This window comes from Lynx canadensis, chromosome A1 (assembly GCF_007474595.2).
Source record: "Lynx canadensis isolate LIC74 chromosome A1, mLynCan4.pri.v2, whole genome shotgun sequence".
NCBI classification, from domain to species: domain Eukaryota; kingdom Metazoa; phylum Chordata; class Mammalia; order Carnivora; family Felidae; genus Lynx; species Lynx canadensis.
Genome location: NC_044303.2, coordinates 38,194,459 through 38,211,594, shown reverse-complemented (window position 1 = coordinate 38,211,594; position 17,136 = coordinate 38,194,459). Strand labels below are relative to the sequence as shown.

The following is a 17,136-nucleotide window of genomic DNA, read 5'->3' as shown; positions in this document are numbered from 1 at the left end:
GAAGTAAGGACCAAACTCCAGTGAGACTAACCACAAATGAGAAGGACATCATAAGCATGGAGAAGCAGAAGGATCTCCACACACCAGGAAGCCCCAGAACTGGGGACTAACACTGGGAAGACAAGTCCCCATGACATCTGGCTTTGAAATCCAGTGTCACTTGCCTTCAGGAGCTTTTAAAAGCAATGGAATTAACTCCAAGACAGCCAGGGGGCAATAGGAAATGGAGCCTCCACCCTTTCAGAGCCAGTGTAACTCTACCCAAGATAGGACAGAAACACCAGTTTGAAAAGTACCTGGGGTACATGTGAAGGATGTTTATTTACTAATCTCAGAACATGTGCTAGAGGAATATAAAGCTCCAGGACATTTCTCTAGGTACAAAAATGCTGGTGAGCACCATTTATGTTCCTCACTCCCAGCCTAAATAGTTTGATACATGCAGGAGACAGTGTTAACACTCTTTAGCTACCTTGCTAGAAACTCATGTCCTACCTCCATGTTCCCCTACACACTCTGAATATGACCTGAAGATGGAAGAACAGACCTTCCATAGTTAATCATAGAGAGGAGGCTACATCTAAAGGGTACCATCAAACCCACCTGCCTTGGCAGGATCCCTCCAAAGCATCTCCTGCCCCATTATACCCTGCAAGCATCCCCATCAGGGACTGGATGGACTACTAGTACTCCAAAGTGACTCCTGTTCTGCAAAAAGGGAGAGAGATAACCCCACACACCATCACACCTGTAGTTCCAGAAGCCCAGCTTCTTGACTATATGTACAGGGAACAAACCTTGCCCTTTGGTGCACTTGCAGTTGTGGCAGAGAGGCTAATTACAGGCAGCTAACCTAACTTCTGGCTGAGCCCACCGATGAGCCCAGGGTAGCCTTAGATCTCTCAACTGTGTGGGGACCGACCCCTGCCCAGTGTGCATGCTTACAGCAGGGAAAGCAGGACATTGCAGTTGGCTGAGATGAAGGCAAACATGGCTCAGTCACAATGGTAGGGCATACATAGCCCACACAGAGACACCTCTGGAGCACCTGATTATGATGACCAGGGAGGATTGTGAAAGAGGACACCACAGTATTTCTTATACACTAGAGCACAACTTTCAAGACAAGATATAGCTGATCTCCCCGATTTGAAGAAACACAGTAAGTTAGACAAAATGAGGAGACAGAACTATGTTCCAAGTGAAAGAACAGCACAAAATAAAATCAAAAGAGCTAAATGAAATGGAGATAAGCAATATGCCTGATAAAGAATTCAAAGTAATGATCATAAAGATGCTCAACAAACTTGACAGAAGTGTGGAAAAAGTCAGTGAGAACTTCAACACAGTGAAAATATAAAAAAGAACCACTCAGGGATGAAACATTCAGTAACTGAAATAAAAAATGCCTAGAGAGAATCAACAGCATATTAGAGGATGCAGAAGAATAGAGTAGTAAGATCTAGAAGACAGAGTCATGGAAAGCAAATGAAATGAAGATCAAAAAGGAAAAAAATAAAAATGAGAATAAAGGGTGCTCAGCAGCATCATCAAGCATAATAACATTCACATTGTAGAAATCCTAGAAGGGATCCCTAATCTGGGGATGGAACCAGACATCCAGGTAAAGGAAGCACAGAGAGCCTGTAGCAATATTGAACCAAGGAGATCCACAGCAAGACACATAATTAAAATGGTTTCAAAAAGTAGTGATGAAGTGGAATGCCTGAGTGGCTCTGTTGGCTAAGCCTCTGATTCTGGATTTCAGCTCAGGTCATGATCTCATGATTCAATAGACTGAGCCCCTGTGCTGATAGCACAAAACCTCCTTTGGATTCTCTCTCTTCTTCTCTCTCTGCCCCCCCACCTCAAAATAAACAAACTTAAAAAAAAAGTAGTGACAAATGGAGAACATAAAAAGCAACAAAAGAAAACAGTTATATTTAGGGAAAACGCTGTAAGGCTATCAGCTGATTTTTCAGGTCAAAAGGGAGTGGCTGAGAAGAAAAAACCTGCAACAATACTCTACTCAACAAGATTATTATTCAGAATAGGAGACATGAAGAGTTTCTCAGACAAACCAAAGTGAAAGTTCATCACCACTAAACCAATACAAGAAATGTTAAAGAGAATTCTTTGAGTGGAACAAAAAGATCCTAACTAGAATAAAGAAAATTCTGAAAGAAAAAATTTTCACAAGTAACAGCAAACATATAGTAAAGGTAGTAGATTAATCACAAATAAATTCAACCTGAAGGTTAAAACACAAAATTAGTAAAATTGATTATATCTACAAAAATTAGGAGATACACTAGAAAACCCAGAAATGGACCCACAAACGTATGGCCAACTAATCTTTGACAAAGCAGGAAAGAATAGTCAATGGAATCAAGACAGTCTCTTCAGCAAGTGGTGCTGGGAAAACTGGACAGCGACATGCAGAAGAATGAACCTGGACCACTTTCTCACACCATACACAAAAATCAACTCAAAATGGATGAAAGACCCAAACATAAGACAGGAAGCCATCAAAATCCTCGAGAAGAAAGCAGGCAAAAACCTCTTTGACCTTGGCTGCAGCAACTTCTTACTCAACACATCTCCGGAGGCAAGGAAAACAAAAGCCAAAATGAACTATTGGGACCTCATCAAAATAAAAAGCTTCTGCACAGCGAAGAAAACAATCAGCAAAAGTAAAAGGCAACTGATGGACTGGGAGAAGATATTTGCAAACGACATATCAGATAAAGGGCTAGTATCCAAAATCCATAAAGAACTTATCAAACTCAACACCCAAAAAACAAATGATCCAATGAAGAAATGGGCAAAAGACAGACACTTCTCCAAAGACATCCAGATGGCTGGCAGACACATGAAAAAATGCTCAACATCACTCATCATCAGGCAAATACAAATCAAAACCACAATGAGATACCACCTCACGCCAGTCAGAATGGCCAAAATGAACAGCTCAGGCAATGACAGATGTTGGTGAGGATGTGCAGAAAGAGGATCTCTTTTGCATTGTTGGGAATGCAAGCTAGTGCAGTCACTCTGGAAAACTGTATGGAGTTTCCTCAAAAAACTAAAAATAGAACTACCCTACGATCCCAAATTGCACTACTAGGCATTTATCCAAGGGATACACGTATGCTGTTTCGAAGGGGCACATGCACCCCAATGTTTAAATTTTTTTAATGTTTTTATTTATTTTCGAGACAGAGAGAGCGTATGAGCAGGGGAGGGGCAGAGAGAGGGAGACACAGAATCCGAAGCAGGCTCCACGCTCTGAGCTGTCAGCACAGAGCCCGACATGGGGCTCCAACCCACAGACCGTGAGATCATGACCTGAGCCGAAGCCAGACGCTCAACCGACTGAGCCACCCAGGCGCCCCTGCACCCCAATGTTGATAGAAGCACTATCAACAATAGCCAAAGTATGGAAAGAACCCAAATGCCCATCGATGAATGAATGGATAAAGAAGATGTGGTGTGTGTGTGTACACACACACACACACACACAAAATGGAGTATTACTCAGCAATCAGAAAGAATGAAATCTTGCCATTTGCAACTACGTGGATGGAACTGGAGGGCATTATGCAAAGCAAAATTAGAGAAAGACAAATATCCTGTGACTTCACTCATATGAGGACTTTAAGATATAAAAGAGATGAACACAAGGGAAGGAGAGCAAAAATAATATACAAACAGAGAGGGGGACAAAAACAAACTCTTAAATATGAAGAACAGAGGGTTGCTGGAGGACTTCTGGGAAGGGGAGTGGGTTAAATGGGTAAGAGGCATCAAGGAATCTATTCCTGAAATCGTTATTGCATATATGCTAACTAACTTGGAGTTGATTTTTGTGTATGGTGTGAGAAAGTGGTCCAGGTTCATTCTTCTGCATGTCGCTGTCCAGTTTTCCCAGCACCACTTGCTGAAGAGACTGTCTTGATTCCATTGACTATTCTTTCCTGCTTTGTCAAAGATTAGTTGGCCATACGTTTGTGGGTCCATTTCTGGGTTTTGTAGTGTATCTCCTAAATTTAAAAAATAAATTAAAATTCAAAAAAATGGGGGATACACAAAAAGATGTAAAGTATGACATCACATATATAAAAGTGGAGGGGATAAAAATTTAGTGTTCTTAGGATGTGTTCAACATTTAGCTACTGTAAACTTAATATACACTGTTACATACATAAAATGTTCTATATTAACCAGATAGTAACCACAAATCAAAAATCTATAATAGGTACACAAAATTTAGAGAAAGGAATCCAAGCATAACACTAAAAAATCCCATCAAACCACAAGAGAGCAAGAGAAGAAAAAACAGAGAAATACTCCAAAACAACCAGAAAACAATAAACAAAATGGCAGTAAGTACATCCCAAACAATAATTCCTTTAAATGTAAATGGACTAAATACTCCAATCAAAATGTAGGGTGTCCAAACAGGAAAAAAAAAAAAGGATCCATTGATACGCTGCCTACAAAAGACTCATTTAGACCTAAAGACCCACACAGACTGAAAGAGATGGAAAACATATACCATGCAAATGGAGAAACAAACAAAAACCAAACCAGGGTAGCAATACTTATATGACACAAAAGAAACTTCAAAACAAAGACTCTAGCAAAAGACAAAGAAGGGCACTATATAATGATAAAGGGAACCATCCATAAGAGGATACAAAAATTGTAAACATCTATACACCCAAGTATAAAAGCACCTAAATAGACAAAGCAAATATTAACAGACATCAAGGGGTAAATTGCCAGTAATATAGTAACAGTAGAGGATGTTTACATCTCAATTTTATCAATGGATAGATCATCCAGATAGAGTAGACAAGGAAGCAGTGGCTTTGAATGAGGCACTAGACCAGATAAATTTAGCAGATCTGTACAGAACATTCCTTTCAAAGAAAGCAGAATGGACATTTGTTTCAAGTGCACATGGAACGTTCTCCACAGTAGAGCACATATTAGGCCACAAAACAATTCTAAATTTAAGAAGAATGAAATAGTTACGAAGCATCTTTTCCAACTGCAATGCATGAAACTAGAGATCAATCACAAGAAAAAATATGGTAAGAACACAAATACATGAAAGCTAAATGACATGCTAGTAAACAATGAATTGGTCAATAAGAAATCAAAGAGGAAATCAAATAATACTAGGAGACAAATAAAAATGAAAACAATAGTCTGAGATCTTTGTGATGCAGCAAAAACAGTTCTCAGCGGGCAGTTGCCAATGATACAGGCATACCTTAAGAGAAAAGAAAAATATCAAACATCCTAACCTTATACCTAAAAAGAGAGAAAGAAGAACAAATAAATCCCAAAACTAGTAGAAGGGATTAATAAAGGAATAGAGAAGAAATAAATGAAATAGAGATTTAAAACTAGAAAGGATCAATGAAATGGAGAGTTGTTTCTTTGAAAAGATAAACATTGTGGATAAACCCTTAGCCAGACTCATCAAGAAAAAAACAGTACTCAAATGAATACAATAAAAAAATTGAAGATACATAACAACTGATGCCACAGAGAAAGGATTATAAGAGAATACTAGAATGCATTATAAGCCAAATCAGGAAAAAATAGAAGCAGAAAATTTGAACAGACCAATTACCAGCAATGAAATTGAGTCACTAATTAAAAAAAACAAACTCCCAATACACAAAATTCCAGGACCAGATGGTTTCACAGATGAATTCTACCAAACATCAAAAGAAGAGTGTATATGTATTCTTCTCAAATTATTTCCAAATATAGAAGAAAAAGGGAAATTTCCAAATCAATTCTACAAGGTTAACATTATCCTGATACCAAAAACAAAGACACGAAACCAACACCACCAAAAAACAAAATCCCACCAAGTCACACCAAAGCAAACAACAACAACAACAACAAAAACAAAAAACCCTACAGGCCAATATCTCTCATAAATAGATGCAAAAATTCTCAACAAAATATTAGTAAACTGAGTTCGACAATATACTAAAAAAAAAATAATCCACCATGTTCAAGTAGGATTTATTTCAGGTATGCAAGTGTAGTTCAATAGTCACAAAACAGTGTGATACATCACATTAACTAGAGAAAGGATTAAAAAAACCCTATGATTTCAATAGGTGCAAAGAAAGCAGTTGGTAAAATACAACATCCATTCATGATAAAAACTGTCAACAAAACAGGTTTAGGGAAAAAATTCCTCAATATAATTGAGGCCATACATAAAAAACCCACAACCAATATCATACTCAATGGTCAAAGATTGAAACATTTTTAAGATCAACAAAACAAGAATGCCCACTTTCACCACTATTATTGAACATAGTATTGAAAGTCTTGGTTGTAGCATCAGACAAAAAGAAAAGAAATAAAAGACATTCAAATTGGTAAGGAAAAACTAAACCTGTAACTATTTGCAGATAGCATGATACTATGTATTGAAAACCCTAAAGACTCCACCAAGAAAATGATAGAACTGATAAGTTCCATAATGTTGTAGGATATAAAATTAACATACAGAAATCTGTGGCATTCCCAAAGTAGCAGAGAAATTATGAAAACAATCAATCCCATTTACAATTACATCAAAAAGAAGAAAACATTTAGGAATAAGCTTAGCCAAATAGGTGAAAATATGTACTATGAAAACTATAAAATATTAAACTGTATGGATTGGAAGAATATTGTTAAAATGTCCATGCTATTCAAAGCAATCTACAGCTTCAATGCCATCCTTATCAAAATACCAACAGTAGTGTTCACAGAAGTAGAACAAATAATCCTAAAATTTGTATAGCCAAAGCAATCTTGAGAAAGAAGAACAAAGCTGGAGATATTACAATGTCAGATTTCTAGATATACTACAAAGCTATAAGAGTAAAAACAGTATGGTCCTGGAACAAAAATAGACCTATAGATCAATAGAAAAGGATAGTGAGCCCAGGAATAAACCCATGCTTATGTGGTTATAATTAATCCATGACAAAGGAGGCAAGAATATACGAAGGAGAAAAGACGGTCTTCTCAATAAATGGTGCTATGAAAATTAGCTACATACAAAAGAATAAAATGGACCACTTCCTTCCACCATACACAAAAATGAACTCAAAATGGATTAAAGATCCAAATTTGAGACCTGAAATCACAAAACTCATAGAAAAAAAAAAACACATAGGCAGTCATCTCTTGGACATTGGCCTTAGCATCATAAGTATGGATATGTCTCCTAAGGCAAAGGGAAATCAGAAATAAACTATTGGGACTACACTAAAATAAAAAAGCTTTTGCACAGCAAAGGAAACAATCTACAAAGCAGGAAGGCAACCCAGTGATGGGAGAAGGTATTTGTAAGTTATATATCTGATAAAGAGTTAATATCCAAAATAAAGAACTGGTACAACTCAACACCAACAAAAATATCAGATTAATAAATGGTTAGAAGGCCTGAATAGACGTCTTTCCAAAAAGGATGGCCAAAGGACATGTGAAAAGATCCTCAATATTACTACTCCTCAGGGAAATACAAATCAAAACCTTGAGTGCATTATGCTGATTGAAATGAATTGGAGAAAGACAAATACCATATGTTTTTACTTATATGTGGAATCTAAAAGCAACAAAAATAAACCTAGCTCATAATAGAATAGATGGCTGGTGGTTGCCCGAAGCAGAGGTTGGGTGGCCAAATTGATGAAGGGGGTCAAAAGGTACAAACTTTCAGTTTTAGAATAAATAAGGCATGGTGATGTAATATATAGCATGGAGACTACAGAAAATAATACTCTATTACATATTTTAAAGTGGCTAAGTGAGTAGGTCTTAAAATCTCTCAACACAGTTAAAAAATTGTAACTATGTATGGTGACAGTTATTAGGCTTATTTAAACAGCCATATTCTTTATATATGAATGCATAGTGGTAGATTAATTACAATTTAAAGTTATTGTATCGCCTTTTGTATTTCAATGGTATACAGAATGCAAATGACTTAGGCAAGCAGTGATACTCCTACCTATTACAAATGAGAGTCTATTAAAATTAAACCCATCAGGTTGAAAGAGAAATCAGAATGACTAAACTTTACCATAATCTGCTTATGATATTTCCATATAAAAATTAAACAGTAACTTTAAGACTTAAACATTCAGTGTCTTTTTATTTATTTATTTTATTTTGATTTAAAAAGTCCATCATGTGAGAGAAAGAGGCATTATAGTTGAATGAAATTCTATGCCAGAACATGTCCATTTTTGACCTTTCAAATTGAAAATATCTTAGAATTCTGCTGGCTTGTAGGAAGAAAAAGGGCTACACTGAAAAATTCTAATATATCCGACTCTGTTAGAAATCTAAAATTGCTAAATCTAAATACTTTTGACAATATTTTGTAAGAAAACAAAGTAACTCATAAAAGACAATTATATGGTATCCTACTCTACAGAAGATTGATGATATAAATAAAACATGAACCATATTTTATCATCTTTTAATTTACACAGCTTTGTTTTTCCAAGTTGACAATACTATAGACATTTTTAGAGACACAACTGTCCATTAAAAAAACTAATGTTTAGTGTTACTGTACTTTATGGAATATACTTGAAATGTCCTACGTAGGGAATTGCATTATTAGCAGAGAAAATTTAGTTCAAAAACAATTAAGTCCAATTTGAATTATCAAACCATATAAATCCACGTCTACATAGAAATGACTTAGGCTTTCTATGAATTTTAATAGTCTAAAAGTAAATGCCCAAACTCTAAGATGCTTAGTCTGTATGACACGTTTCCTTGGGAAACAGCTATACACACACACATACACATGTGCACACACTTCTTGGCAAGGTTTCTGGAATTTTCATGTTGGGTGCATATCTATAATCTTCCTACTGTGGACCCAATATGCACTTACTAAAATACTGACAATACAGAAAATACACAATTAGAATACCAAACTATCATTATGAAACTGGTGATCTCATATGATGGCTAAAACAGTAAAAAACTACAAATGAAATATAACATTCACAAGGCAGGTAAAATACCCTCAGAAAATCAGCATCTGGGTCATATACTTCTGAATGTTTGGTAGCCACTGAAATACCCCCAAGCCAGTCTTCTCTGCCATTTCTAGTTCATGTACATTTTGTTGTGTTAAATGGCCCCAAACATCAGTCACTGCTACTGTCCACATAGACGTAGAGTGCAGGAAACTATCATTAGAAATCCTGCGTTGGGGTGCTTGGGTGGCTCAGTCGGTTGAGTGTCCAAATTCGGCCCAGGTAATGATTTCCCTGTTCGGGAATTCAAGCCCCGCATTGGGCTTGCTGTTGTCGCCATGGAGCCTTCTTCAGATCCTTTGTCCCCCTCTCTCTCTGCCCTTCCCTGCACTGTCTCTCTCAAAAATAAATAAAATGTTAACAGTTTTTTTAAAAAATCCTGTGTTACTAAATATAAAGTAAGCTGTTGTGAATTACTGTTTTGTTGGTTAAGATGCATTACTCAATAGCAATTTAGAATTCAAAGTCAGATGAAATAAAAAACATCCACTTATTTAATAAACATTTAATGCCTTTTGTCATAATATTTACTCACGTAGAAGTGAATAGTACACATAACCTTAGCTACAACATTGTCCATAGTACTTGTTTTTGTCATAACATAAAAATTAGTTCCTAATCTTTATGTTCCTAATCATAACATAAAGATTAGTTCCATAAAACTTCTATAAGTGTAGTTTTGAATGTTTTAAATCCATGGAAGACAGCTCAAGTATAAAGGACAAATAGAGAAACGGGAAAAAAACCTGAACTATTTTGTGATAATAACATGTAGTAAAACAAAGAATGGCAACTTTTCATTCATGAATAAATGGAAAGCAGATCATTTGGAAGCAATGTAAGGGGACAGTTTAAGTGCAGTGATGTTTTGTGCTCAGTGTATAGGGTATAAGCCACAGAGCACTCGTTGGAACTGATGAGGCCTGGCCTTTCAATGCATTCAGCATCAGAATGAGAACAGTGATGCTAGCTTTTAAAAAGAGGATGAAGTTGTAGAATTTAGGTGTTGACAGTAAACTTCCCCTTAACAAATATGCAACCAAATGCTTGCTTACAAGGCATGCAAAACTACCACTCCGATCGTCTACGTAAATGTTAACATCTGCTTATACCTCTTTGGTCTCTTATGTTTTTAACTTTTGTTTTTGTACTTTTAAATCAGGTGATTTATCTTCTTAATTCTTGACAGTACTTGAATTGACAAGATGTCCAATGTCTAAAAAAACAAAGAATCTTTTATTTGTGTTATTGCCTTCTTCTAGTTAAGTATAAAAGACAGTTTAGAATCCTTCAGCCCTACTGATTGACAGGTTTGTTAAGGTATGTGTTTCTGTGTGTGGAAGAGGGATTATCATTTGTTTCTACAAAGGGAAGCATGTCATTTAACTAGGTCAGTAAACAGGAAGATTTTATATGAGTTACCCGGAATGTCCAACTTTAGTAGGTAAAAAAAAATGCCAGCTTAGAAACGACAAAGCCTGTGGATCCATCATGAAGACAGCTGAAAAGAATGAATTGGCCACATCATGGTTCAGTTTGGCAGCTGCATGAAGAAATACATGTTGTTACATTTGTTTCAGAGAGAAAAAGGTTCACTTAATGCTTGTAGAGAATGACAACTTTTGTTGTATGTTTTCACTTTCCAACTTTCTTTTAGAACACAAAGTCCTTCAGATTCAAAAATGGAAGGTCACTGAATCAAAAAAAATTGATAAGCATGAACAATTAAATCTATCAGTGAGGTGTTATGAATTGCTTTACATGGGAATAAAGGGAATCACATGTGCTTTCAAATTCCTTCAGAGACTAAAATTGCTGCTCCGGTCTCAATTCTGAGCTATTGGGGCAATAACACATATGTTTTTTACTTAATGGATATACAGGTGAATGTTTTATATAACCAATTCAGTACTGAAAGAATTACGTAGTAAAGGAAACAGAAATATCTTCTATTTTGAAAGCTGAAAACTGACTAAAGAGGTCTATTTTTTATCTTGTGCAAATATCTGTAAACTACCAAACAAATGTGTTTCTTTTAAATTCTGTGATAAAATAATCATCTTTATATGAGACACATAATTGTCTAGGGATGCTATAAAACAGGGCTGTTTTTAATATTTTACTTGGTATATAAAAAACCTGGAACATATTCCATGAAAAAATTGTCTCTGTTTTTCATATGTATGAATCCATAGCTGAAGGCAAATAAAGTTTGTTTTGTGTTGATGTCTTGACTCTCTTCTTTTTGACAACATTACATTCTGGTCGGCTCTAAGTACGTTATTCTGTGGAGGATTAATCTTATATCTCTGGGTCAATAGAAAGCTTTCTGGTTCAAATGTTTATTTCACAGTTACTTTATTGAAGACAGGCAATGCTTTCTGTGATGCCCATGCCGGTGAAAACCGGAGAGAGTGTTAGAGAAAAACATTGCAAAGGTGAAAGTGGCTAGTCCCTAAACTAATTAGACAGTTAATCATATTAAGGCACTGTCACTAATCTAGGGATTAATAGCACTGTTTCAGCTTAGATGAGAGGTCAGTATAATTCTTGGCATTAGAATCAGCTCTAGCTAATGAGAACCAGTAACTTTTACTAAAAAAATAATTCTTAACTTTGGGTTCAGTGTAACGTTATTTTATTAATGCCCATGAGTCTCTAAAAGAATTGCCTTAGATTCCATAGTTTCCCCACAATCTGTCACAGTGTAAAGCATAACATATGCTTGATGTTTGTTTAATTCAAATATTAGACAATAGGAAGTTAAACAAAAATTCAAAGATCTATTTTTTAAAATGATTATATAGGTCATGATATTAATATCTGATAAAACAGGCAATATACAATGAGAAATGGAAGAAAATTGAATTTTTATGGTTTCTTTTAAAGATAATTATTTATCAGAGGCCGCCATGAGAACATTAAAATGTTTATAAAGATGCTTAACTTATTGCACATGGGATAATTTGCCATTTGGATAAGATTTCTTATCATTCATAACTGTTCAATTTTCAATTCCTAACTAAGAGTAACACAAAATATGTGCATTTGGCAAAAAGAACTCATTACCAAATCTTCTAATTACCATTTCTGGAATGATTTAAAAAAAAATACATCATCACCTCTAGCATTTTCCTTGATGACGGGTAATCACATTAATCCATGAATTTTTATACTTTATCCAGTCACTTATTGTTTTACACATTAATGAAACTCCTATGCGCTATAAACTTTTAGATACATGAACATAGCGGAATTTTTCATTTAAAAAATCTGTGAATTATTATTTTAGATATATAACACTAAATTAAATACAGCCATACCCTTTCACACAAAATTATTTGCTGCTTCTTAATCTTTCCAAAAATGTTTGTAATTATAGTATTAGATTTTTTTTTCTAAAATTCAATTCATTGATTTTACTTAAGATTTACTTAGGGATACTGTGGTATGTATTGCAAAAGAGAAGATAAATTCAATAAAATATAACAGATTAAAGTGATTCTATATAATCCCTGTTAAAATCTAGACAGATTTTGTGTAATTTTAAAAACAACTTTGAATAGTCAAAAATATTTGATACTTTATACATAATAACAGAAAATTATTTTGCTACATATAAACTTAGACACTGAAACTTCAGAGGTTTCCAAATGCTATTCAAGGGGACCAGTTATATATTAAAAAATGATCAGAACAATTTTTAAAAATGTAATTCCTGGACTGCGCTCCGGATTTTTAAACGATTCTTTAAATTTTTTTAAGTTTATTTTTCAGAGAGAGACAGAATGTGAGTGGGTGAGGGGCAGACACAGGATTCTAAGCAGGCTCTGAGCTCTGCACTCTCCGCACAGACCCCCATGGGTTTCAAACTCACAGAACTGGGAGATCATGACCTCAGCCCAAGTTGGATGCTTCACTAACTGAGCCACCTAGGCACCCCCAAATTTTAATTATTCTTAAGAGTTCTGATTCCCAATCAGCTTTAAAAATTATGGTACTGTTTACTCTTATAACCTCTTTCAAATTAAAATTCTATATAACTTTAAAATGTTTTATTATATTTGTCAAAATTCACTTTTGCATACATTGTTATTGTTCATCTTCTCTTAAAGAAGCACATGATTATAACAATTTTTTTTTTAAATCAGCAATGATTTGATTATTCATGCAAACTGTGTCTGGACTCTCATGTAGGTAGGAGTAAGAATGCCTGGCTTCTGGAACAGTGTACATTAAGTGACTCACCTGAAGAAGACCAGGTGGGTTGCCTGGGATGCAGGTGGGCTTGGGCCCAGGGCCACAGGCCAACAGAGCCAGAGACCCCTACTTGGCTGGGCCCAGGTGGCCAGCATCATGGCCCTGTTCAGTTCAGGAACTGCTTCACCCTGGCCTACTTCCCCTACTTCCTCACTTACAAGTACAGCAGGCTGTCCGAGTACAACACCTCCTGAAAGTGTGTGCAGCCTGGGGTCACCCACCTCCTCATGCAGCTCTGCAAGATGGCGTTCCTGGATACGTTTTGTTCCCACCTAGGAAGGTGGCATCTATGACTTTATTGGGGAGTTGACCAAGGCCAGTGTGGATGTGACAGACCTGATAGACCTAAACCTTGAGATGTCACAGAATGCAGGCAAGGGGAATACAAGATCACGGTTGCTGCCCCAGGCTAGACCATCTCCAAGCTCATTATGTCCCACTGCGCTCCCTTCTGGGTTGGAGCCCCGGGCTTTGAGTTTGGCTGGAAATATATCCACATGAGCACTGACTCCAAAATCAGTTTGGCCCACTACATCGTCGCATCTGCCCACGTCTGGATGATAACACGCTATGACCTATACCACAGTTTCCTGTGAGCAGTGCTCCTACAGATGTTCCTTAGTGTCTATAAGGGCTTTGTCATGGAGACCTTTGTCCACCTCTGTTCCCTGGACAGCTGGACAGCACTGCTATCTGGAGCAGTGGTAAAAGGGCTGCTAGCCCTCAGCACACTGGTCTTCGAGGTTACTGTTGTCAACAGGCATAGGTGTGGTTTACCAGACATTCACACACCCTCGCCCTGGCTCCAGGTTTCAGTGAAATAAATAGTATTTGGAAAGTAAAAAAAAATATATATATATATATATATATATATGTGTGTGTGTGTATATATATATATATATATATATATATAACTCATGTGAGATTCTACTCACTACCTGTGAAAACACTGCAATGCCAATAATCACTTTGTTTACTAAATTATAAATATAAGGATGTCTGGGTGACTCAGCCTGTTAAGCTTCAGACTCCTGATTTTGGCACAGGTCATGATCTCACAGTTTGATGCATGAGTTTGAGCCCCGCATGAGTCTCTGTGCTGACAGTGCAGAGCCTACTTGGGATTCTCTCTCTCCTTCTCTCTCTCAAAATAAATTAAATTTTAAAAAATTATAAAAATATGGGCACCTGGGTGGCTCAGCTGGTTAACCATCCAACTTCGGCTCAGGTCACGATCTCACAGTTCGTGGGTTCAAGCACCATGTCGGGCTCTATGCTGACAGCTCAAAGCCTGCTTCGGATTCTGTGTCTCCCTCTCTCTCTGCCCCTCCCCCTCGTTCTCAAAAATAAACATTTAAAAAATACAAAATTATAAAAATAAACATATTATTTCTTCATAATCTACTTTTATATACATATAACTGGGCCTGGCTGGGCTCTCCCTAGAATTGTTCTCTATTTGAGAGAAAAAAGCTAAAGAATTGGCTGTCTGCTGGCCTCAGTCGAATAGGTCAATATATTTTGTCTAGATGTCATCATCTTTGTGACTTTTAAAGCAAATTCATTAATTATTGATTAATAAGACAACTTGACATAAGGGTACCTATAGGGATTAGAGGGAAATAAGAGTTACTGTTATAGTTATTTTGGCTGCATATTATATAATAGGGGAAATGCTTCTTGAAATCAGCTGATGGGGGTTAGAACCAAGCAATCAGCTTTGATGAACTTGGGAAAACTGTATAATGTGGATCTTAATAATTTCCTTAAAAAAATTAAGTGAGGCTTACATGTGAAAACATATAAATGATCTAGAATGGGTTTTGGCATTTAACCATCACTGTCACATCATACAGGCAGTCTGCTGTTGTCATCTGTAACTGAGACAAAACCTGCAAACCTGATCCAAGAGGAAATGGATGTTGTAGTTCAGTATCATCAATGTCAGCTTTAGGGCAGAACGTGCTTCAACATTTTGTGACTATTGTTATGTCGTCAGTAAGGAGAACTTAGAATTGTTTCCATATATTTATCAAATGATGCCAAACAGTAATGTTGGTTTAATGAATATTTAACTATGTAATACTGGTGGCAATAATTTCACATTGCACTTCTCAAGCACAAAGATGGCTTAAAAAAAAGTTGTCTTGAAGGCACCTGGGTGGCTCAGTTGGTTGAGCATCTAACCTTGCTGACCCCAGGGCTGGAGGATCGAGCCCCACCTCTGACTCTGTGTGGAGTGTGGAGCCTGCTTAAGATTCTGTCCCTCTCTTTCTCTGCCCCTCTTGACCACTCATGTGTTTTCTACCTCATAAAATAATTTAAATAGTCATCTTGAATTATAATGTATTTAATACAGATATATTTAGAGTTTATGGTTTTCCTCGACAGAAAAAAGCAGATTGCTATATTTGGACATTTGATTTGGACATTTGACTACTACATTTTTATATCACTTATTTTACCTTTATTTTTTGTTTTAATTTAACTTGCATATTTATTTTAGGTTCTAACTTAATGTGCTCCAAGTATTTGCTAAAAACATCTAGTTGAAATTGAAATTTTCACGTTATTTTTAAGAAAAGGTGTTTTTTAACCTCATAATTAGTACCAGAATGAATTTAGTCACAATATTCCACAATCGGAAATAATTATTTGATAGTGGGTAATTCAGCTTTGAGTCAAATAAGAGATTTGACTCATTCTCTATTCTCACAATACTGTATTCCTCCTCTATATCTCAGTGGGTACAAGGAAGATATTCAACTTTGTATGTTATCAGAGAAACTCCAAATTAATTCTTCAGGCTATTGCCAATGAGAAAATATGAGAATGTGAAATAAAGGTTATTACTGTGACAAAGAGGAGCTCTGAACATTGATAGCCATTTGGGTTTAATATTGTTAAATGAGGCCACATTACTGCTATAACAGTTGGCTGTCTAATAAGCTGGAATATCTCATCAGGAATATTATAACAAGATGTGCTCTGAAGGGTCTGTTGGAAAACAATAGCTTGAAATAGCTCATTTAAGGTTCAGTATCCTCTCATTTGCCTCCTCTATATTGTCTATTTCTGCAGGGTTAGCAATGAGAACGAAGCATCACATGCTTATCAGTCTCTGGCACCCTGACTTAGTCAGGGTTTTGATTAGTCCCCAAAGAAAGTATGTTTTACTGGAAGATATCCTGATTATCAACAAAAAGAAGCAGGATGGCAAATGAAGTTGGGAGAAATTGCTCAAATGCAGAATGGAAATATAAAACCTATCAATTCAGTGACATTTCAGAGTCTGTTAAGCACTGGCCATCAAAGCACTGGGTCTGTTGTATTGATAGATTTAGTGTCCATTCTCAAGGCTTTTGTGAATTTAAATCTTTTGAATGTATCTCTATTTTTTTAAATAGAGGGTCTTTTAATATAAAATTATACCATTTGATTTCATACATACATATATATGCACATATATATATAGTTATATATTTTTATTTACAATTTAGAACAAACAATAGCAACTAATTTTAAGTTTTCCCTTTAAATTTGGATATCGGGTTTTTTTTTTCAGAATAAAAATATACTCCTTGTAAAAACATGCCTTTTAGGTAAAATTCTGTTTGTGGGACTACAATTTTGAGCCATTTTTACAATGTTCCAGATTACAGATTTCTGTGCAATATGAATTAGGAAAAAATATAAAAATGTCAGTAACAATTATGACACTGCCATGGATTTGGTAAAAATCTTTTCATTGAAAAGTTAGATGTAATTTCAGTGACTCATAGTATGC

At 35.9% G+C, this 17,136-nt stretch overlaps 1 pseudogene; it reads left to right on the top strand.

The window, feature by feature from the left end:
• The first annotated feature begins 11,481 nt into the window (after nt 1–11,481).
• LOC115500744 lies at nt 11,482–14,173 on the top strand (annotated as a pseudogene).
• The last annotated feature ends 2,963 nt before the right edge of the window (nt 14,174–17,136 follow it).